Source organism: Schistocerca serialis, chromosome 5 (genome assembly GCF_023864345.2).
Source record: "Schistocerca serialis cubense isolate TAMUIC-IGC-003099 chromosome 5, iqSchSeri2.2, whole genome shotgun sequence".
Classification (NCBI taxonomy): domain Eukaryota; kingdom Metazoa; phylum Arthropoda; class Insecta; order Orthoptera; family Acrididae; genus Schistocerca; species Schistocerca serialis.
In genome coordinates, this window is record NC_064642.1 from 334,487,740 (window position 1) to 334,512,058 (window position 24,319).

The following is a 24,319-nucleotide window of genomic DNA, read 5'->3' on the forward strand; positions in this document are numbered from 1 at the left end:
GGTCTAGGAATGGTAGAACGATGGGTTCGATGACGGTTTGGATGTACCGTGCACTATTCAGTGTCCCCTCGACGATCACCAGTGGTGTACGGCCAGTGTAGGAGATCGCTCCCCACACCATGATGCCGGGTGTTGGCCCTGTGTGCCTCGGTCGTATGCAGTCCTGATTGTGGCGCTCACCTGCACGGCGCCAAACACGCATACGACCATCATTGGCACCAAGGCAGAAGCGACTCTCATCGCTGAAGACGACACGTCTCCATTCGTCCCTCCATTCACGCCTGTCGCGACACCACTGGAGGCGGGCTGCACGATGTTGGGGCGTGAGCGGAAGACGGCCTAACGGTGTGCGGGACCGTAGCCCAGCTTCATGGAGACGGTTGCGAATGGTCCTCGCCGATACCCCAGGAGCAACAGTGTCCCTAATTTGCTGGGAAGTGGCGGTGCGGTCCCCTACGGCACTGCGTAGGATCCTACGGTCTTGGCGTGCATCCGTGCGTCGCTGCGGTCCGGTCCCAGGTCGACGGACACGTGCACCTTCCGCCGACCACTGGCGACAACATCGATGTACTGTGGAGACCTCACGCCCCACGTGTTGAGCAATTCGGCGGTACGTCCACCCGGCCTCCCGCATGCCCACTATACGCCCTCGCTCAAAGTCCGTCAACTGCACATACGGTTCACGTCCACGCTGTCGCGGTATGCTACCAGTGTTAAAGACTGCGATGGAGCTCCGTATGCAACGGCAAACTGGCTGACACTGACGGCGGCGGTGCACAAATGCTGCGCAGCTAGCGCCATTCGACGGCCAACACCGCGGTTCCTGGTGTGTCCGCTGTGCCGTGCGTGTGATCATTGCTTGGACAGCCCTCTCGCAGTGTCCGGAGCAAGTATGGTGGGTCTGACGCACCGGTGTCAATGTGTTCTTTTTTCCATTTCCAGGAGTGTATTTTAGTTTCTACGGTTTATTACGTCCACAATTCAGTTTTGTGTACTTCGCCAATTTTGTTTTAATCAGAACTTTTCAGAAAAAAGCGAAATGACTCTACTATAAATAAAACTTTTATTACAGTCCCGAAAGACGGAATATTTCTCAATATTACATACGACACCTATCTGGTACTTAAATTAAATGAGATATTGTTATACAGTAAATTTTATCTGAAATTTAGGTATATTGTCCACATTTCATTCTCAACATTGTGGCAACTAAAATCAACCATACGGAAAGTATACGCTACGGACTTTTACCTCTGCAAACTCTCAAAAATTTCGTTCAATGGTTTACTACATTTAATGCTGCCCAATACCTGCGTTGAACATCGAAACAAAATTAAGTCATTTATGGGGGGAAGGTATCAGTTAAGAAGATGTGTAAAAATCAAATTCTTGGGCCAAATAGTTTTTATGAAATCGAATGATAAGTGTGTCAAAGCAGTCGGAACACCATGTGTCAGCACAGGCGAGCAGTGCAGTGGTGACAAAATCGCGCGCAGCGAGGAATGCGGGGAGCACGTCTCTGTAGCAGCGAAAGAGTTAATGTGGCCGTGGTGGCTTTACTTCATAAACCGCGCTTGGCAACGCAGCAATCTCCCGCGTCTGGGTGGGCATGTGCGAGCCGCCAAGATAAAAGAATTCAACTATAGTGATGACTGAAGTCTGTGTTACGTTTACGTGTTGTGTTTATTAAACTTACGGAAAATGCTACGAACTTACGCGCCAATCCAGTACAGAGACAAAAGTGAATAACAATTATCGCTCTCTCGCACAAGCATTGTATCATCCACAGTACTCTAGGGGACGTCTGTCACAAGTAGCGTCCAAGTCACTAGTGCCCCACGGGCGTCTCTAAGAGAATGTGTCGGCAGCTCTGTGTTCACTCCAAGCAAGTTAGAAAATATGGAGATACCGTACCGCCGTAATCGTGAAGCCAGCGAGTTTTGCACGCACCCCCCCCCTCCCCCCCCCCTATTTTAAGGAAACCAGAACAGTGAGATTAGTATGTTTTTTCTGTCATGAAATGAAAACGAAAATTACACGTGTTGCATCTGGAAACAAAGACACAAGCAGGAAGTCAGCTGTCAATTTCTGCAGGCAAATACTTTGTGTAAAATAATATTCTATATTCGTTTCGATGAATTCACCCACTGACTTAACAATATTTAGGTTCATGAAGGACAGCGCAAGGAAAAGCTTATGAACCAAGGCACTGCGATGAAAATACCGAGAACCAACAAAATATAGCAAAACGTTTCTTGAGTGTTTCCGCAAAGTTTGCACTGGTCGAATCGCCACGTCTTGCGTTCATGTCAGGGTAGGAACCATGCCTCCTACTTTGTCATCGTCTCTGTCATACATGCAGCATGCAAGTTACGCTACATGTTTCGTAAATGACTTTGCTGTTGATATTATTGAACTACATGAAATAAAATCATTATAACTTCTGAACGGTAGGGGTTAGGACGTTCAAACTTTACGGCTGACCACGGGGCGTGTCGGGATTTAGTATGAGCATGAGCATGCGCCTTAGCGACGATGCCCACATTCATTTTGACGGGTTCGTCAATAAGCAAAGTTGGCGCATTTGGAGGTCTGAGAATACGCGTTTCTCGATCGAGAAGTCTCTTCGCCCCTATGTGGTTTCCAGCGTCCTGTCACGGAATAATTATTGCGATATTCGTATCCAGAGTGACCCTGATTTCGAACAGATGTGGTTCATGCAATACGGAGCAGGAGAGTGTGATGTCCTGGATGAACACTTTGGGGACCGCCTTCTGGTTCTGGGTTATCCAGAGGCCACTGGCATGGGTCTCGAATGGCCACCATATTCTCCGGATCTGAACACATGCGACTCCTTTTTGTGGGACTTTGATAAAAACAAGGTGTACAGCAATAACCCCAAAATCATCGCTGAGCTGAAAACAGCCATTCAGGAGGTCACCGACACCATCGATGTTCCGATACTTCAGCGGGTCATGCAGAATTTCACTATTCGTCTGTGCTATATCATGGACAACGATGGTAGGCATATCGATCATGTCATAGCCTAAATCCGAATATCTGTAGTAACATTTACATGTTGAATAAAGTGTGTGCACGGCACAGTTTGTAATTAACTTATGTTCTTTTTTTCAAGTAGTTCAATAATTGCCACTCTGTATGAGCATCGTAAATTGTCAGATTGTGAAACACAAAAGAAACCGTAAAATTAGGTCTGTTATTTGAATTACAGCATGCGTGTGCATCCCCTCGAAATCTGCCAGTAAAATGACAATGACCTGTGTGTTTCACACCAGTTTGCTTGAAGTGTTCATTGCAGATCTCACACCTTTCTGTAGAACCTAAACTGAGCATAATAAAATGGTGAAAATAAATCCACACTATGTTTCTGTGATTGCGACAGATATGGAAAAGAAAAAAACATTTAATAAATATATCGGAGCGGAAGAAAAACATTGTGACACAAAATTCTGTGTGTAGATTTCTTCAACTTCTTGGGGTGCAATCTACATTAACGTGTCTAGTGTGTTTAAAATATGATGAGTTGAAATTCACAATAAAGTGGTTTCCCAACAGTGAACAGTCTCATTTGATTAATAAAAAGTGCGTGTTTCCACATGTACATATAACTGACGAATCCGTTTTATAGGATGAATCAATGCCGTCAATCGAAGCGCTCATAACCTTGCTGACCAGTCAAATAACTATCAACTATGAATGCAAAAGAGCTAGCAAAAGGTTCTGGTTACTTGAATCCAAGACATTAGAAGGTTACTCCAGCTTATATTTGAAAACTGATGTCTTGCTAATGGCCGAGATTTCCGAAATTTTTGTGACTCTGATTCAAAACGTACAAAACTGGATGCAGTTCATTATCCGACTTCATCTGGTTTAGCTTAGGATGCTTTGCTGAAAAACACTGAAATTGCAGGTGCTTACGAACATAGAATAGTTATAATTTCTTGAGTGTGAGGTCAGAGGCGTTATCGTTCACTGTTCATATACACACAACGTTGCAAACAATAGGTTCAAGGTTCTTTATAATGAAAATAACGAGGATTGTTATATTTTATACCTCAATGTTAATAATATTACAGCTGGGCTATGATACAGTGCCTACCATATGACTGCTCGTGGACAGTTTTGATGAATGAATATATCAGATTGTTCAGACGTAAACTAAAGTTAGAAGTTAATCGTAAGTATTCGGAAAATATCCATGAACACCACTGCGATCTACCACGACCCCCAGAGAAGATAGTACCACCTCCAAGCATCAGCAAGCTAGGAGTTCGAAAGAAGCAGATTATATGATAAAAAATTATATGAATCACTACAGAGATTTGACCCAGTGTCTGAAAATTAATCTCATAATAATCTTGCTCAAAGCAAAATTCACCGGATATTATCGTTCCATCAATCTCCCTTTACGAAACCGTATATCGATATTAATGCTGCGAAGCGTATGAATGCTAAAAACTATCTCGAAAAGAATTTTTTCTATGTAAAGTATTATACTGAATGAAAATTGCGCAACGGATAACTGGGGGGGGGGGGGGGGGCGGGGAGCTTGAGAGCGCTACCTAGAGAGCGTGCCCTTTCTGTACGATACTAGGCAAGGGGCTGGAGGGCTCACACGCTGATGTGTGGGTCCCTGCATTCTATAGCTTTTATTTTAAATAAATTCCTTAACTTGACTTCTTTGTGATTTTTAAGGTATGTTAAAGACTGATGACAGTTGATTATCTATTTATTTTAAACATTATCCCTCGACTTTACAGCGATTGCAGCAATTGTTGCAGTTTACAGATATTACAATTTTTACAACTTATAGCTCGGGTATATTATATACTAATCTGCACGCACATTTCTACGGGTAAGACGGAATTGCGTTGGCCAAATGTATACCACCAAAGTCTCCCAATATGTTACATAGGACATTCACTATGTGAGGAGGATAACGGGCAAACTGGGGACCAGATACTTTAACACATGGGTTCAAATTTCCAGAATTAAACGAGCACATTCATTTCCTTACACAATTCGAAGCTGGAAATAAAAGAATTAGTACAAATATTCAAATACCTCTCTTCCATGCGTGAACATTGAGACAGACGCACTGAGGGCACGTCTGCTCACTTACCCGTCTTCTGTAACCCTCCCTAGAATATGGCAGGCACCCGGAGGTCTTCCTGGGCCCCGGTGGAGGGGGTGGTCGAACCACTTGGCCGTGACCAACCTCTCCACCCCTAATCTTGTGACACTGGAAAGTCTTTGATTTTTAGCTGTCTGTGCTGTCTCTCTGATCCCCTAGCCAGGAGTAAGGTTGGCACTACTTGTAAGTAGGCTGTTTATGTTTTCTTATTGGCAACGTTACGTAGCGCTCTGTATGAAAATCACTGGGTGTGCTGTGTGCAGTCTGTGTCTAGTTTGCATTGTTGTCTGCCATTGTAGTGTTGGGCAGCGGCAGCTGGATGTGAACAGCGCGTAGCGTTGCGCAGTTGGAGGTGAGCCGCCAGCAGTGATGGATGCGGGAAGTGAGATGGCGGATTTTTGAGTACATTTGTAAGAATGGATGACATGAACTGCAATGTATATTATGACAATTAAGGTAAATATATTGTTTGTTCTCTATTAAAATCTTTCATTTGCTAACTATGCCTATCAGTAGTTAGTGTCTTCCGTAGCTTGAATCTTTTATTTAGCTGGCAGTAGTGGCGCTCGCTGTATTGCAGTAGTTTGAGTAACGAAGATTTTTGTGAGGTAAGTGATTTGTGAAAGGTATAGGTTAATGTTAGTCAGGGCCATTCTTTTGTAGGGATTATTGAAAGTCAGATTGCGTTCCGCTAAAAAAAAATATTGTGTGTCAGTTAAAGCACAGTCATTTGTAATTTTTCAAAGGGGTCATTTCATTTGATTTTTAGCTGTCTGTGCTGTCTCTCTGATCCCCTAGCCAGGAGTAAGTTTGGCACTACTATACTACAGAACTACTTCCCACCAAAGATTTGGCCACGCTTTACGGAAATGTGTGAGGAGGATTAGGAAAGTTCATGTGCAGATTCACATCCACGTACAAAAAATGCATAATACACGACACATACAAATACGTATTATGAAGCCTGACACATTCCTTTCCACCCGTCCACATGGGTTGTGTTGCACCCGCGGCCGGCCGCATCGTGTAATAAAATTGGCTGCGGAGCCGCCTCTGTTTCTATTTCCCGCTGCGAGCGAGCAGCAAAACCTGCTGCTTATAGAGCGGAAACTACTGTACCGTTTCAAAGTAACTTTCAAAAAACCGACACACTACGAAGGAATTACTGGAGTGGACTGGTTTCGACTGAATTAAGTAGACCCGTAACTGTAGGAATGGCTTAGATATTCCTTAAACACTTACTGTAGATTACAATTATGGATAAATGTTAAAGAAATTTGATACTAACAAATCTTCAAATTTTTGACACAGAGACAGAGTGTATAATGTTGATGTACCTACTGCACATATTTATGGCATTGTTAAAACTGATCTGCATATGTAGTTCAATAGATATTACTCTGATAATAACATCCGAGGCGTAATAAAAATAAAGCGAGTTTTTGTGAAAAATGAACTATCGAGGGATAGCATTACACAACTCATATGGCTCAGAAATAAAGTGTACGCTCTCAAAGCTGAAACACAACGCATGGTGTGTTTAGTTTAAGGTGTGAAACACTCATCAGCAAAGGAATTTCCCACTGATGATTATGGAGAATGTGTACTGAATAATGTTGATAAATCTACTGCTCAAGATATAATTCCACACAAGTTAAAGTTTACAGAGCAATGTCAATTGCCATTATCGTCTAAATGTGATTAATACTTTATATTCGATGACAGAGAGAAACAGTACTGTGGGGTCGTTTTCGAGAACTGTGGCAAGTCATCAGCTGTGTGCCCAACAGGTGGTGATGAAAAATTAATTCAGCAGTAAAATCCTGGTTGCATGTGTATGTACTGAAATTATAACCTACGTGTTTTAGATGTACAAAAAATGTAAACTGAAGCTGTAACCTGCATATGGTATTAATACAATGTACCGAAACTGTAAACTACGTGCAGTGGTTATATTATGATAGTGGAAAAGTAACACACTATTTATAATGTTATATGAGAATGTAGTTGTAATCTCCATGTTGTAGATGTAGAAAAGATGTGAGTGATGCGTTATGGAACGAATCACTTCCATAATATACTGACAGAATAAAACTGCAACACCAAAAAATAATTGCTGTAGAGTAATGAAATTTCGGGAGTACATTTGTCTAGGTAACATATTTAAGTGATTGACATTGCAAGAACACAGGCGAGATAAGCCATAGCAAATGTTAAATGCTGGTACATTAATAACCGGTGTAACCGCCAGAATGTTGAATGCGAGCGTGCAAATGTGTGTGCATTGTGCTGTACAAGTGCCGGATATCAGTTTGTGGGATTAAGTTCCATGTCTGTTGCGCTTGGTCGGTCAGTACAAAGAGTTTAAGGGACCACTCCTGTCAAGTAGCATATGAGCATTTGCTTTAATAGAGAAGCAATAATAAGTCAGAAGAATTTTCTGTAGGTAGGTTAACTTCTTCGGCACATAAATTTAATTTGCCAGGCTCTGTCGTCGAATATGAAGAAACATTTATGCTGCTCCCAAGAGCCGTTGGACGATGATAAAGACATCACTTAAATACAGATTCAAACGTTGCGTGTCGTAAGTTGTCTAATTTGTTGACACCATTGTGCAAAAAGATAGAGCACCAATGTAATTGAGGTCGCGCCAGCTATCGGTACAGGGAGAGCGTTCTGGCGGGATATGCGACCCATGGAGCATGGGTCAAAGTATGATCAACGTTTATTACTTGTTTGTGTAAACCACAGTTCTTTCGTTTTGAATTAGAGGACGATAGGGTCAGTGGTTATAACTTTTAGAAACATTTTACAAATTCCTCTGTAGTTGGAAACTGTCCCCAATGACACTTTTCGAATTAGCAAACCTTTCAGTACTGTCTCACGTAGTGTACGTACTCTTTGAATGAAAGCCACACTGCTAGTGCCTGACAGGGGCCATGCGGGATAGCCGCGTGGTCTAAGGGCGCCTTGTCATGGTCCGTGCGGCACCGCACGTCGGAGGTTCGAGTCCTTCCTCGGGCATGGGTGTGTGTGTTGTCCATAGCGTACGTTAGTTTAAGTTAGATTAGGTAGTGAGTAGACTTAGGGACCGATGACTTCAGCAGTTAGGTTCCATAAGACCTTACGACAAATTTCCAAATTTCCTGAAAGGGCTTTCACACAGGGGCCGGACAGGACAAACGAATGACGTCATCATGCTACGCCCCCTCCCCCTTCCCCTAACCTCTACCTCCCGTTCCCTACCTCCACCCTGCCCTTCTACCTCCCCTGCCTTCCCCCAATTCCTAAGCTAAATCCCTTACCCCACTCTGCCTTTGCCTAAGCTGTGCCTCTGTTTTGTAAACACATCAATCAGAGAACTTCTAAGCCAACACACATATTAACATATGCCACTCAGAAAAAATGGTTCAAATGGCTCTGAGCACTATGGGACTCAACTGCTGAGGTCATTAGTCCCCTAGAACTTAGAACTAGTTAAACCTAACTAACCTAAGGACATCACAAACATCCATGCCCGAGGCAGGATTCGAACCTGCGACCGTAGCGGTCTTGCGGTTCCAGACTGCAGCGCCTTTAACCGCACGGCTACTTCGGCCGGCTATGCCACTCAGAGCTCAGTATTTTACTGCCATAAAAATGAAACATCCAATCAGACAGCTTCTTATGACAAGAATGGGCGAGGGGCATAGCATCATTCTCAATCAGTAGTGATGGTAATTGCGTAACAGTCCGCATTGCAGGTGAGAACAGACATACATGGTGGTTCTTTGTCTGCCATGCAGGTTCAGACAGACACAATAAGTGTAGGTCACAATAAAAACTCTGAGACATGTAGCTCATAATACACACATCAAAAAAGTTTTGCATCACCTCGGTTCCGAGAGTTCCGGAACATGTACAGAAATATGGAAAGAGATAGGCATAAGCATCATTTCCATCCTTTTTATTGCATATTGTACCACCATACAGTGAGATCGTCAGAGGTGGTGGTCCAGATTGCTGTTCGCGGTATCTCTAATACCCAGTTGCACGTCCTCTTGCATTGATGCATGCCTGTATTCTTCGTGGCGTACTATCCACAAGTTCACCAAGGCAGTGTTGGTTCAGATTGTTCCACTATGCAACAGCGATTGGGCGTAGATCCCTCAGAGTGGTTGGTGGGTCACGTCGTACATAAATAGTCCTTTTCAATCTATCCCAGGCATGTTCGACAGGGTTCATACGTGGAGAACATGTTGGCCACTCTACTCTAGCGATGTCGTTATCCTGAAGGCAGTTGTTCACAAGATGTGCACGATGGGGGCGCCAATTGTCGTCGATGAAGACGAATGCCTTGTCATCATGCTGGTGATGTGGTTGCACCACAGGTCGTAGGCTGGCATTCATGTATCGTACAGCTGTTACGGCGCCTTTCATGACCACCAGCGGCGTACGTCGGCCCCACATAATGCCTCCCCAAAACATCAGGGAGCCTCCACCTTGTTGCACTCTGGACAGTGTGTCTAAAGCATTCAGCCTGACCGGGTTGTCTCCAAACACATCTCCGACGATTGTCTGGTTGAAGGCATATGCGACAATCATCGGTAAAGAGAACGTGATGGCAATCCTGTGCAGTCCATTCGGCATGTTGTTGGGACCATCTGTACCGCGCTGCATAGTGTCGTGGTTGCAAAGATGGACCTCGTCATGGACGTCGGGAGTGAAGTTGCGCATCATGCAGCCTATTGCGCACAGTTTGAGTCGTAACACGACGTCCTGTGGCTGCACGAAAAGCATTATTCAACATGGTAGCGTTGTTGTCAAGATTCCTCCTAGCCATAATCAGTAAGCAGCAGTCATCCACTGCAGTAGTAGCCCTTGGGTGGCCTGAGTGAGGCATGTTTCTCTGTATCTTCTCCATGTCCGAACAACATCGCTTTGGTTCACTTCGAGACGCCTGGACACTTCCCTTGTTGAGAACTCTTGCTGGCACAAACTAACAATGCGCACCCGATCGGACCGCGGTATTGACCGTCTAGGCATGGTTGAACTACAGACAACACGAGCCGTATACCTCCTACCTGGTGGAATGACTGCAACTGATCGGCTGTCGGACTCCCTCCGTCTAATAGGCGCTGCTCATGCATGGTTGTTTGGTTGTTTACGTCTTTGGGTCTGTTTAGTGACACCTCTGAACAGACAAAGGGACTGTGTCTGTGATACAATATCCACAGTGAACGTCTATCTTCAGGAGTTCTGGGAACCAGAGTGATGCAATACTTTTTTTTGATGAGTGTATATACTGACATAAAAAAATCCCAGCACCAAGAAGGAGTTGTGCGACATTGATGGAAAGTGGTAGGCGTGATTCTACATCTGAAGGATCATGTCTGTTCCAGTTTTGCGCCAGTCGAGTAAGAGTGGCTCTAGTAGCGCTACTATGTTACCTTTACATACACGTGGGAACGATCGTGAGCGTCAGTTACCGTCGACATTGGACGTGGTGAGTTAATGTTAGTGAAGAATGCCTTTATGGCGACAAAGACGATATTATCAGCACCCTACAGAGCTTGGACGATGTCTTTTAATAGTTCTACAAGAATCTTAATGTTGCTTCTGCGATACCGCAGTCAGAAATGGCAGGAATGTAGCCACTGTACATGACAGCTGGCAGCGTTGGGTAAGAGAATGTACGGGCGCCACGTGACACTAAAGAGAGGAAGATTATAATGTTTGGCGTATTGCTCTGGTGCATCGCAACATCAGGGTGGTGATTCGACCCGTTGAGCTGGTATTCATGAACAGTTTTCCAGGTAGGGTTTTCCAACAGGGTAACGCTCGCCCACCTACCGCTGTTGTAACCCAATATCCTCTACAGGGTACTGACGTATCCACCACACGAACCGACGCCTAGAAATTTGTTATTCACAGTTAATTATTCATGATACATCCATCTTGTTGTTTGTTGTTGTTGTGGTCTTCAGTCCTGAGACTGGTTTGATGCAGCTCTCCATGCTACTCTATCCTGTGCAAGCTTTTTCATCTCCCAGTACCTACTGCAACCTACATCCTTCTGAATCTGCTTAGTGTATTCATCTCTTGGTCTTCCTCTACGATTTTTACCCTTCGCGCTGCCCTCCAATACTAAATTGGTGATCCCTTGATGCCTCAGAACATGTCCTACCAACCGATCCCTTCTTCTGGTCAAGTTGTGCCACAAACTTCTCTTCTCCCCAATCCTATTCAATACTTCCTCATTAGTTATGTGATCTACCCATCTAATCTTCAGCATTTCCATCAGACCTGCAAAAGTGAAATGCATTAACAATATAATGACGATAGCTGCTAATGCAGTGGAGAGATGCGATTAGAATGTACACTGACAGCTGAAAAACAATAGCCCATCATATGTGGATACCATTTTCTTTGTCCGGATCTCCACGCAGAATGATCATGTTCCCTCCCTCAAAACAAGGTAGTGTTTACCAGTGTCAACACGCAAGCTCTCTTGCTAGTCGTACTGCTTCGATTGACTCTTGATTGTATATCCCCTCTGACTATTAAAGTGTGCTGTCGACTCTCAACACTTCAACAGTGTGGAGGAAGAACAACGTTCATCTTATAAGCATGACGCAGAAGGCGACTGAGCTACAGCGGGGTGGAGATACAGTGAACTGTCACTAGATCCAGCGTACAAGGCTTGTAAGAAATGCGTTCGTGGACCTCCTCACAAAGGAACAACGTACAAGCACAGCCTACCTATCCCAGTTTCAGTGAATTTGACCGCATTTCTGAATCAATTGCGAGTAAAAATGAATCATGGACAGAAGAGTGGAAGGAATTGCGATGACAGTACTAGCGTACAATGTGCAACCTTAACCAGGCAGTACTGGAATGCAGGCGTTAAAGCGAGGAGCGAAATACACATTACTGTTGCCAGCAGAAGGTACTGTGAGTCGAAGGAGCGGGTTTGACTATAAAAACAACACAAAGTGTGATACTGTTGAAAGATCGTAGTGCCACACCAAAGTCGACCACACGCATCGATATCACAGATATTAGCGACGTCTCGCTGCAGTTTTCAACGACGAATGGGAGACGCTCCTTAAGACACGTCTCTTCTCTCAGCACCTCAGCGCCATCGGACGAAGGTTGACATAGAACCGAGTATAGCTTCGCTCTGTCCTAGTTCGTGACCTCCGATGACGCAGTCAATTCACGGATGGACGGTGATATTTGTATGGGCGCACGACGGCAAGGTCTTTAACGCCCGCGCAAAAACAGATTGAGACGAGTATCAGTAAAATACCCAGTACAGGAAGATAAAGCAGCACGTAAAATACATGTAACAAAGGGTGGAAAACTATGTGTGTACCAACACCGAATCAGGGGACGAAAATGGCGTCAGTAGTAAAACATCAACGACACAGGAAGAAAGTGGAATAGAAGGTTAAACAGTATAGCATATGGATGTGGCTGGCTGACAGCAACGAAGAGAAAGGAGGAGCCAGCCACTCTACAACACACTAAAATCTCCAGCCTAAAAGCTTAGGCCAGAGTCCAGACACATCGCAAAACTTTAAGACTCTAGTTACACTCGTCTCATCATCAGCAAAACCAGAGGGCAGATCCTCACCAATATCTGCTTCTGCCCTTGCATCACGGTATAAAATGCTCTCGGTTAAAACGTGGCGGATAGAAATGTGCACACCACAAGCATCACAAAACGTGGCATCCTCCCGCCGTAATAGGAAGCCATGTGTGAGAAGACAGTGCCCAATTCTAAGACGCGTGAGGTTCACTTCATCCCGCCTGAGCAACTGGTAGAAGGAACGCCATGGCCGGGTTTTTGCCTTCACCAACCGCAGCTTATTGGCCGTCACTGCCAGCTATTCTTCCTCCCACAACTGTAAGCACTTCCTGTGGAGTGCAGAAACGACTGCCTGCAAGGGAATAGGACACTGTGCCACATCCTGTCCACTGCAGGCCTCCATGGCAGCCCGATCGGCCTGTTCATTGCCCCATATCCCTACACGACCTGTCACCCAACAGAATGACACCGGCTTACCCCGCCGTTGTAGCAAGTACAATTGGTCAAATATCAGCCGGGCCAGCTCCTCAGTTGGGTACAGGTTCAGCAACGATTGTAAGGCCCTAAGCGAATCGGAGTAGAGGAGAAAACGTTTGCCCAGAATACGATGCAACTGCTGCAGTGCCTTCAGGATCGCGTGGAACTCCGCTGCAAAAACGATATACTCGGCAGGAAGGCGATTGCTGGCGACGTGGTCAGGGAGCACTACAGAGCATCCAGGGGAATTCCCTTGTTGGGAGCCATGTGTAAACGACTGTGATGCATATCAAAAGGTTAAAAAACAGAGACTGGAATGTAAAATCTGGCGTACTATCTTTTTTAAAATAAGTCAGACATTAAGACCAGCCGCAACCAACTCTAAAAAGCAATCCTGTGTGCGAGTCCAACAGAGCCTCGTTGCTCGTAACCGGCTATGAAAAAACAGTGCCAGTGGAAGCCGAGCAACTGTATGGTATGCAGGTGTGTATGGTGTGGACAGTGTTTTATATATCTGGCACAAAGTAAGTAGCCGCCGCCTGATGTGAAGTGGCAGTTCACCAGCATCTGCACAGAGGCTTGGCATGGGGCTTGCTCTGAGTGCCCCAGTGGCCAACTGAATGCCTTCATGATGCATCTTGTCCAACACCTTCAAATAAGAAGGTCTCGCAGACCCGTACACCATACACCCATAATCGATCCGAGAACGCACAAATTCCCTATAAAACCGGAGCAGACAAGTCCTGTCACACGTAGTGTGAGTAAGACATTTTAATATACTGAGAGCCTTAAGCGACCGTTTTGTCAGGTCCTTAAACCATATAAGGTTGTAGTCAAATATGAAGCCCAGAAACCTCACCGTGTCTCTAAAATTAAGATGAGTGTCCCCTATCCTCATCTCGGGGAAGTTTAAAAAGGAAAGAGAACGATTAAACAGAACACACACAGACTTCTCCGCAGAAAACTTAAAACCACCCTTCTGCGTCCATCAGTCCAAACGTCGAAGAGTTAGTTTCAATTGACGTGTTGTCGTTGCAAGGCTGGCAGACGGGCAAAACACAGAGAAGTATCCACAAACAAAGAACACTGGACAGGACTGTGCACTATTGGCGTAATGCCATTACTAGCTATGGCAGAGACAGTCACACTTAAAACGCTACCTTGAGGGACACTGTTCTTCTGCCCAAAGCGATCAGGCACGAAATCACCGACACGGTATCGAAAATACCGTGGCGAGAGAAAGGACCGAGTAAAAATGAGAAGACAACCACGAAAACCCCATTCGTGCAGCTGCTCGACGATAAGGTGCCTCCAAGTAGTATCATAGGCCTTCTTGGTGTCAGAAAATATACGTAAACGATGATGCCGACGCAGTATAGTCTGTTGTATGGCCGCCTGTAGGAGGGTCAGGTTATCAAAGATGGAGCGATACCTCCTGAATCCACTGAAAACGGCTAAGGAGTTGTCTGGATTCTATAATCCAGATACGGCGGCGGTTGACCATCCGCTCCAAGGTCTTTCCCAGGCAGCCAGTGAGGGCAGCACTGCGGTAACTCGTTGGGCACGTACTGTCTTTCCCACGTTTTAAAAGAGGAATTAAAATTGTCTCATGACGCAGTCAGTCTCATGTAGTTACCACGCTAGTGGTACTCAGGTCTTACATGGAAATGTGCTTCTGTAAATGTTGAACTTGTACTTCAGAAGAGTTTGTCATTGTGTGCATTAAGTAATGCTTCACTGTTTAAAGACAGCTGTAAATATTCTGCTAATTCGTGTAGCAATCGTTTGTAAAGAGTCAAGTCAATCCTGCTAATTCGTGTGGCAATCGTTTGTACAAAGTCAAGTAAATCTTTCTGCCATTCTTGTAAGAAAGTGAACTAATGTTTCATATGTTGTTCGTCAGGTGGTAACACAAAGCGCACGCAGTCGACATTTGCGCTGCTGTGTTCATTCTAAGCGATTTCCTATGGCTGTGGAGGCAGTACTAAGGACTTGCATACAGGGTGTTTCACAAGTCATGTTACACACTTCTAGAGGTTGCAGAGGGGACTTCGTAGATCAAGTTCTACATAGGAGCCTACGTCCGCAAACGTCATCCAGCGGCGCTACAGAGCGTCAAAGCTATAAGAGCCCGGGGCCTGTAAATGTATGTACGTACAGGGTGATTCCTTGATGATGTTGCAGCCTTTGGAGGATGATGGAGAAGGATAAATGCGTCAAATTGAGGTAAGGGACCGTGGTCCGGAAACGAGTCAAATGTTACAAGCGAAAATCGTTCTGATACTTCTGGCAGCCCAGTACACGTATCTGTACTGTTGTTGCTAAGAATGCAGGATACGTAACTTTCAGTGGTGGCAGTATGGACGAAGACAAGATAAAATGTCTGGTAAACAGGGGCTCTAAAATCCGAACGTGAGGGGCCGTGAGCAGTTGTTCATCTTCGCTAGGGTTAAACACATCTCCTCTATTGAACAAGTACTCACAGTTCTTAAGGTAGGCAATTTAGAGCCCAAGTTTACGGAACATTTTTCCTTGTTTTGGTCAATACTACTACTTCTTAAAGTTGCCTAACCTACAAACTTAGCAACAACAGTACCGATGCATGTATTCCTCTGTCAGAAGTATCGGAACCATTGACGCCTTTAATGTGCGAATCGTTCGTATCAGGTAAAGGAACTCTTTGAAACATCCCCATAGAAAAATTAAAAATGAGAGTGCTGGAAAACCTCTTACGATATTTTATTTTCAAAATGCTGAGCAGAACTGAACGTACTCAGACATTTCTCTCTTTACTTATTCTGATCATCACTAAACTGACACACAATATTTTTAGCGTCATCCAACGGCGCTACAGAGCGTCAAAGCTATAAGAGGCCGGGGCTTGTAAATGTATGTATGTGCAGGGTGATACCGTGATGATGTAGCAAACTTTGGAGGATGATGGAGAAGGATAAATGTGTCAAATTGTGGTAAGGGACCCTGGATCGGAAACGAGCCGAATGTTACAAGCGAAAATCGTTCTGATACGCATAGCCAGCAAATGAAAGATTTTGATAGAGAACAAACAACGTATTTACCTTAATAATGTTCAAAAGTCATCATATATATATATATATATATATATATATATATATATATATATGTATATATATAAGTCATCATACATATATATTCATGACCTCCATCTTTATAAATTTCCTTTTTCTGGCGGACACACGTCCAGATCGTCCGCTTATAATAACCTCTCAAAACTCTGGCATCTCTTTCTCCATATCCACCACTGCTGGCGTCTCACCTCCAACTGTCCAACGCTACACGATGTTCACATCCAATTGCCTAACACTAAACAAGCGAGTATTCCAACAGTGAGTCGAACCAGCCACAGACTGCACACAGCAGTCAGTGATTTTCATATGGAGCGGTACGTGGCGTTAGCAACATAAAAACCTGAACAGCCTACTTACACCTTACCTTAAATTGCTACAATTATCGCTCTCCACGATCCATGAAAGTTTGTAACTTAAACATGGGTTCACCCTGTGAATACACATACATTTACTGGCGCTGGAGCCTGTAACCTGCACTCTCTGTAGGACCGTTGGATGAAGTTTGAGGATATGGGTTCCACTTAGACCCCTCCACAGCTCCTATAATTGAGTAACATGAATTGTGACACATCCTGTATACCGGCAATGCCGTAGGACTCGTACAGGATGGCGGTCTCCTCCCCCCTCCCTCCCCAGTGCCAGGAAACAAGCAAATGCCGCTCTCCTGCAAGAGAACAACTGCATGCTAATACTCAATTTGCTGAAGATTGGCCTCGCTTCCTAAGGGCGTCTCTAAGTGAATCTCGGGAGGCTAGCTGATAACACTTCCGATAAGGTATCGCGCGCCCGTGCCGGGTCTGAAAGGAGAGGCGCCGAGATAAACCTCGGCGGATAGCAGCTGCGCCTCGGCGTGAGGAGCCGGCAGGCAGGCAGGCGGCGGCCCCCGGAATGACGTGCGTGTCGCGTCTTCCACTCCTGCCCGCCGCTCCTTCATGAGACGCGAACGGCGGTCGCGTGCAATTCTCGATTCAATTATCTGATAAGCGGCGCGCTGCGGGGCGTGGCGGGTGGGGAGGCGCGGCTCGCCGGTGTCGGAGGCCCGCAGCGAGGGTAGCGGCTGCTGGGGAGCGGCGGCGGCGGCTGGGCCCGTATCGGAAGCTCGTATCTTGTCTCGGCGCGTCGTCCCGCGGTCTCCCGCAACCCGGTAATAATTAACCTGGGCGGCCCGCCTGCCGTGACGTCACAGCTACCTGCTAGGGACTCCCGATCGGGGCTCCACTGTTGGCCACGACGGTTAGCCTGCGATTGATTTACTCCTGGAGCCTGTGCAACAGCAGCCTATCTGAATAGCAAAAAGTCATCGATCTCTCAGGTTTTCTCGACGCGGTTGATTAATCGTGTGTTTCCGGGTGCCCAGTCAGGTGGTTGTTTCTTATTTGGTGCACAACATTTCGACGTCGTCCCCTTCAAGAGCAGCGAGCTGTGCCGTTATGTGTACTCGCTGCTGGAACCACATCAGCAGCTCGGGCACAAGATTAAAAAAGTCATCGGTTTGCGAGATATTTGTTTCGTCACTTGTCTGGAGTCTGCTGTTATACGGCCCTGAATCATGGAGAATTAAAAAAAGAAAAGAAAAGAAAACTGCAAGTTTCGAAATATGGCTGCTGAGAGGAATGTTTAAGCTGAAGCGGAATGACACCTTAAGAATGAAGATGTTATAAAGATAATTGGGAATGAGAGGTTATTGGATATGGCAACAATGAGGAAAAATTTATGGCTGGGTCATATATTGTCTAGAGGCCGGCCGAAGTGGCCGAGCGGTTCTAGGCGCTTCAGTCTGGAACCGCGCGACCGCTACGTTCGCAGGTTCGAATCCTGCCTCGGTCATGGATGTGTTGAAAAGGTACAGTACCACCTGACATTGAAAATAGGTACAACATTCTTCGTTATTCTTGTCAGAACAACATATTTTTTGTCATAAGGTGAAAGGGAACAGTACGCCCCGACATTGAAATTAATACAACATTCTTCGTTACTCTTGTCAGAACAACATACTCTTTGTAATAATAACTCAATTGAACTTAATACACCAAAGCCGGATACCAGTGTAGGAAAGAATGACAATTTATTTATTTAATTGATCCCATGTGCACTCCCACAAAATAAATCCCTACATCCAGTTTGGTGAGATCTGTGAAATGAATGAATGTATGGTCGTCTGCTAACCGCAGATAGTGAATGTGCAATATATGATCATCTTTGAGACGGTGCTTTGGTCACCTTTGGTGAAACCAAAGAGATGAAATTTACCTGAGCTTTGAGCGCCTGAAATGTGGCTGACCACTACAGTAACACGGTGCTCCCCCACCTCGACGGAGGTGCGAGATGACGTGAAGAACGGCCATGTTTCAGCACTCTGGCGCTGAATCTTGTATTGGTAAGACCTGCCTTAGGTGTGCTCCGTAAAGACAAAAGAGTGGAGAGAATGGTATGGACGTGAAATACTTAAGAGCAGCTTGGAATAATAATTTCCCTATTTCAGGAACTTTTGGGGGGAGAATTAAATGTCAGGCAGGTAATATTAAGGGGATCGTAGTAACCTTCGAAAGTGACCAACGGTCACAATGAAACCATGTGTAGCAACATGTTGAAATACTTGCGAGTGCTAGTACTAAGTTGAAATACTTCCAAGTGCTAAAGTTAAGCTGAATTACTGGCGTGTTTACTATAAGTTGGAAATATTTAAGAAATGGTGTGTGCAGGACTTGAAATTAGAGACTAGTACTTCCACGTGGTTAGTACTGTGTGAGTCTCAATCTGTGTATGAGACAAAGGGTATCAGTTGAGGACTCGCGTGTGTGACGAATATGCTCTTAATATTACCTTTGCGTGTCATGTTTCCGTGTGACGCTGGATTCAAACTCTAATACTCTGAGAGAGAAGCAAGGTGAGACAGCCGTCTATCCAGCAACTCCACTTGGCTTGCACTGCACAGGAAGACGTGCATATATCCTCCAGAGTTCGTGGTAGGAAAGAAAAGTTACGAAGTGGGGCAGTATCATGTGAAACTGGGATGAGTACTAATTGAAGTGGGAAAGCTTAAAGTGAAGTGATTCTAACGTTGTGACTATTCTTCGTGATGTATATCGCCAGTGTGATGTATTTCATGTAATTTAACTATGTGTGGTTTGAGCTAGGCATAAGTAGCAAGATAGGTTCGGAGGTAGTGGGTTATGCATGTTCCTTTTTGTACCGCTCGACCTGGAGGAAATTTTCATGATGATGGGTATGAGAGTCGAAGTGTGAGAAATAGCAAAAGATCCACCATCCTATCCAGAAAGTGCACTGTAGCGTTAGATAATTAAGAGATTATAAGATAGAGAATCACCAATGTAAAGCCACGCCCACTGGGCGGAATTTCTCTCGTGTAATTGTTGCATAAGATGTAATGATGTGTTTAGTTTATCGTTGAATCATAATAGATTTATCGGAATAAAAATGATAGTGAAAAGAAAAATAGTGGTGGCCTTGTTATTCGAATAGAGTGTAGTCATGATATCCAGAATTTATAATGTGTGCGCCATTCATATTCAGTGCGATGGGCACGCTTGGTCAAAGCCGTTGGATAAGAAAGAACTTGTAGTGTTGCCAGTGCGTAGTGAACAATCAGAGTTGTGTGAATTACTAATAGTCAGGGATGCGTTATCCGTTTCCGTTGCGTAATATTCAAACAGGAAAATAATTTGTAGCTTAATTGTGAGTACTAGAGCTCATAATCAGTCATTGCTGTTACTCGATAGATAAAAATATATCCACTCGCTTGGCAGACCACTCATCTTGCAGGCCTGACTGCTTGATACCACAGTATGAGCAAGGCATGTGGGTGCCTCTCAGTGTGTGATGTCCTTAGGTTAGTTAGGTTTAAGTGGTCTAAGTTCTAGGGGACTCATGAATTGTATAGAACTGTCTGCGACAAAAAATTATTGAGCGAAAAATGGAAGGAATGACAGGAAAGAGAGGAAAGGAAGTGGAATTATGGACAACATTAAAAATGGGCGAACATACAAACAGATGAAGGAAGATACTCAGAACAGGACACGAGTCTCCAGTGGAAACCTGCCGTATGACAGATGCAGTAAAGAAGAAGAAGAATTCACTTTACAACCCTCTGGAACGCGCCCAATTTCCACAGTGAGTTATACAATTAAGGGTCTTGGCGTAGTGGTCACTGATGAATTAGAGAAGGGAACACCGGTGCAATAGTGGTAAGAAGCGGAAGCTAGAAGCCGAGATCTAATTTCAAATGTATTTTTGGTTGCTTGTGATAGCAAAAATCCCATTAGACATTTTTCCTAATGGTTTTACTCGTCTGTGCTGTGTAATGAAATCGAATTTTAAGGTATGATAGCCTTCCTTCCTGTCTGGAGAAAATGCGGCTGTTGTAAGCTCCTTGAATTTCAGAAAATCTTGTATCAGTCGACTATGTCATTCTACTTGTCAAACTCACAAGTCAAAATCTGTCACCGAAAGCTGTACAGTGGTTCCAAACATAAGTTAACATCCTGACTACAGTGTGTAATGATTGGAGCAAAAATGTCGTAATGGAAGGATCTAGTATCAAGAGTCTTACAAAGATCAGTTTTAGACCCATTACTTTTACCATTACCTTCTGATGATGTGTCAACTAATCTCTCTCACAGCAGATATCACTTATAGGCTCACGACCTTCAGCTGAATCAAAGTCCAGCAAACCCGTGCTCAGGCATCCAGCGTGTAAATGCTGATTTACTTGCCTTATCAAAGTGGGCACAGTACATACGTTTGAAATTTCATCCAACTAAAACGCAAGCAAACTCAGTCGATCATAAAAGATATAGTGAAACCTCCCGTTAGAAAAATTTTTGAATGATTGTGCTTATAAACCCCTTACATTATTTGATTTTCAAACAGCTGAGCAAAACTGAACGTACTCAGACATTACTCTCTTTACTTATTCTGATCATCACTAAACTGACACACAATATTTTTAGCGCAACGCAATCTGACTTTCAATAATCCCTACAAAAGAATGGCCCTGACTAACAATAACCTATAACTTACATGACTCACTTACCTCACAAAAATCTTCGTTACTCGAACTACTGCAATACAGCGAGCGCCAATACTGCCAGGTAAATAAAAGATTCTAACTATGGAAGGCACTAACTACTGATAGGCATAGTTAGCAAATGAAAGATTTCGATAGAGAACAAACAATGTATTTACCTTAATAGTGTTCAAAAGTCATAATATATATATCAGTTCATGACACCCAGTATTACAAATTTGCTCTCTCTGATGGACACACGTCCAGATCATCCGCTCTCAAAACTCCGCCATCTCTCTCCCCACATCCACCACTGCTGGCGGCTCACCTCCAACTGCGCAACGCTACGCGCTGTTCACATCCAACTGCCCAACACTACAATAGCGAATATTTCAACAATGTCAACCAGCCACAGACTGCACACAGCACAGTCAATGATTTTCATACTGAGCGCTACGTGGCGTTACCAACATAAAAACCCAAATAGCGTTGTTTCAATAGTACCACTTAGTTCAGAAAATCTCCTCCATCCTTAATCCAAATGGTTCAAACGGCTCTGAGCACTATGGGACTTAACATCTCAGGTCATCAGTCCCTTGGAACTTAGAACCACTTAAATCTAACTAACCTAAGTAAATCGCACACATACACGCCGAACCTGCGACCGTAGCGGTTGCACGGTTCCATACTGAAGCGCCTAGAACCGCTCGGCCACAAAGGCCGGCCTTTAATCCTAAATGGCACAGAAATAACCTTTTCTTCTTCGGCAAATAACTTGGGGATAAGTCTGTACCATTATTTAGACTGGACTGAACTCACAACTGCAGGTTATAAGAATGTGTCAGCAGCACTTCAGTCCCACAGAAATAAAAAAGTATTTCCTTTTGAGCTTAAAAAGAAGCTCGCAGGATCACTAACACTCTCCAAACTTGATGATGGTGAGTTGATACTATTCTCCAAGGACTTACACGCGGAAGCATACGCCGGCTGGAACTGGCGGTGAATGCTTGTGTACGATACACTTGTGTCGTACGATATTTCGACCGTATCACTCCTGCCTTCAAACCATTATCATGACTACGTGCCGGTAACCATAGAGTTTAGCATACTCAATGTTTTTTTCTGTCGTCGTCTCAGTCACTGAACTCCCTCGTACTTACCTTAAATTCGTTCACTACTACCAGAATAGCTTAGGAAAAGTACACTTTCCAATCAAAGTGAAATCCTCCCTGACATCATTTTCCGTGTCAAGAACCGGACTTTGGAAATATGTTCCTCAAAATATCAGCGAAATTAAGTCCTTTTCAAACTTCAAAAGACAGCTAATGGACCACTTCCTATCACAATAGCCATCTCTCCCATAGACTAGTCTCCATTTCGCTCTCATCATTTCCCCCCTCCCCCAAAACTTTTTCCTTCTTGTGTCGACAGAACTCTCTATTTCCTGTTCTTCCCCAATAGCCACCGCCACTGTGTAAGACCTCTGTATTACGATAAATAGCAATTTTGTTTGTAATATTAGGCACAGAAAGCGTATTTCCCAAGTACATGTGTTGAGGGGAGTCTTTGGATCCCAAAGCTTATACACTGTCCAATCGCATTAATCAGACCACCTGCCGAAGGCTGAATAATCACCTTTTGCAGCGCGGATGCGCAAGAAAAGTGTCAGTCAGGTTCTTGAAGGATGTGGAGCCATGCATGCAGATTCCACTCCTGTGGTCAGCTACACTAGGTTTCTCGGTTGAGCATCCATGATGAGAACAGCTCTATCGAGATGGTCGCACGGATTCTTGATTGGTTTTAAATCCAGGAAGATTGGTGGGCAGGGGAGTACGGCAAAGTCATCCTGCTGTTCTTCAAACCATGCATGTACAATACGAGCTGTGTGACACTATGTATTCTCTTGCTGGCAGATATCATCGTGAGGAGGAGCAAGCAAACTAATTGTAGTGGTGAACGTGGTCCGCAAAGGATAGACGCTTACTTACGTTGATCCATTGTGCCTTTCACAATGACGGTATACCACAGGGACTACTGCAAAAACATTCCCCATATCCCAGTGCTCCTTCCTCTGCCTAGGCCCTTCCGACGATTGTTGCTGGGTCGTACACCCCAACGGCCATTGTCTGATTGAGCATAAAACGTGACTCTTCTGAAAAGGCCTTTTTTCGCCACTCAATGGATGGCCAGTGACGGTATTGGCGTGCGAATTCCAGCCTTGGTCGCTGAAGATGAGCAGTCAGCATGGGTGCATGAGCGAGGCGTCTGCTACAGAAGCCCGCACGCAGCTACATTCGCTGAACACTGATTGAGGAGACACTTGGTTAATTTGCGTGATCAGTTGCTCGACAGTTGCACGTCTTTCCGCTCATACACCGCGCAGCAGCCGTTGTTCACTGCTGTCGTGTATGGTCGATGGTGCACCAAAGTTGCCTCGGCGATTGTTTTGGATAGCGACACTTTACCTTGCACGGCATACTGTAGCCACAGCGGCACGAGAACTGTTTACAAAGTTATTTCGGAAATGCTTCCATCTTTGGCCAAAAAGGCAGTGATCATGCCCTTTTCGACGCCAGATAAATTGCCCCGTTTCCGAATTACGACAACAACAGAACTGCTTTCCGCCCCCCTTTCCGACATGTTTTACATACACTCCGCCGCCAGAGCTGCCATCTGCCTATCTGTGAGTGGTTATTGTATGTTAACGTGAAACATACGTGGTAATATGACGGGACCATGTAAGTAGTGGGATAAAGCAGGTTGTGAGCCACATTGCGGGTTGCAAACATCCAGGGGGAAGAATACGTTCAGGGACAAACTTGAGTGATTTAGACTTTAAGCTATAGTTCTGCTAAGTGGTTTACGACCACCTGGGGGTTAATTTATGACCCCTAGGGATAATTTGTCCTTATGAGAAATCCCCCCACCCTACCTCACCCATTCCTTATCTCCCAACCCTCTGGAAACTCCCCTTGCCGATG